The sequence below is a fragment of the Rhincodon typus genome, chromosome 9 (assembly GCF_021869965.1).
Source record: "Rhincodon typus isolate 14 chromosome 9, sRhiTyp1.1, whole genome shotgun sequence".
NCBI classification, from domain to species: domain Eukaryota; kingdom Metazoa; phylum Chordata; class Chondrichthyes; order Orectolobiformes; family Rhincodontidae; genus Rhincodon; species Rhincodon typus.
This window is the reverse complement of record NC_063340.1, coordinates 68,441,709-68,442,964: the sequence shown is the minus strand read 5'-3', so window position 1 is coordinate 68,442,964 and position 1,256 is coordinate 68,441,709.

The following is a 1,256-nucleotide window of genomic DNA, read 5'->3' as shown; positions in this document are numbered from 1 at the left end:
CTCCTTGATACCTCAAATACATCTGCCTCTGCCACACTCTCAGGCAAAGCATTCCTAGAACTTAATCGCTCACTTAGTGAAAGGGTTTTGCCCCATCCCTCCATTGCTTCCAGTAGGTATTCGATCATGTGTCTGGAGACTCATGGATACTGCTTAGAAAGAATTATGCATCTTGTGCAATAGGAAATGTATCTAACTTGGATAAAATTTTGGTTAATGGGCTGGAAACAAGGATTTGAGTATGTCATTCAGACTAGAGGAAAGTTGGAAGTGGGATGCACTGGAGATTAATACTATCCGAACTCTGTGCTTCCAGATCTTTTAATGTTAGTTGTAGAGTCTGAAGCTTAAAGGCTATTGTTCTGTGTGTGAATCTGTGTATATGACAATGCAAATTTTTATAGTTGAAAATTAAACTGGCCAATCACAGAGCATGCCATCACTTGCTGCCTATAAGTCTACCTCATTCCTTTGGAGAGTGACTGAGTGTGAAGACTCTCAGAGAAATCACTTTTAGAAATATTTAGAATTTGCTTCTCAAAAACAGAACAGTGTAAACCACATGAAGATGAAATTTCGTGAATAATCTCCCATGTAACTTTGACAAAAAACAATTTCTTTTGGATTTTCGCTGACTTTCATCAAAATTATGATAGGAGAATTGGACAAATCTCTTTTACTTCAACATTCCTGAGGTAACTACAAATATGAAATGTGCATAGCATATACCAGCAATTATCTTTCACTAATGTTTGTAAGTGCAGTGAAAGAGCTGAATATGGATGGGGAACAATTATCAAATAGAGAATAGTTGGAGCAGGCATTTACACTTTGTGATGTATTCAAAAGGATTCTGAGGACAATCCTCAGGCTCTTTAAGCAACAATTGACCTGCTTCTAGAGATCATTTCTGACAAAAAATGGAATTATGAGGAGCAGCACAATTGTCTGAACTATTTCCTGGTGATGGGGGTGGTGGGGGGGTGGGAGGGGGGAAGGGGTATGGATTTCACAAATATTGTTCTCCAGTTTACCAAGGTTGCTATCTGTTTCCACACTCTCCCTAAAGATAACATAGTTCATGTGGGGTGGAGACCGTACTTATTGAGATATACAAGGTATCATCATTATGGGAGATAACTGGAGAGGCTTTCCTATCTGAGATTTGAGAGTTGATTTATTATTGTCACATGTATCTAGATACAGTGAAAAGTTTTGTTTTGCATGAAGTACAGGAAGATCTAACCATGCAAAGT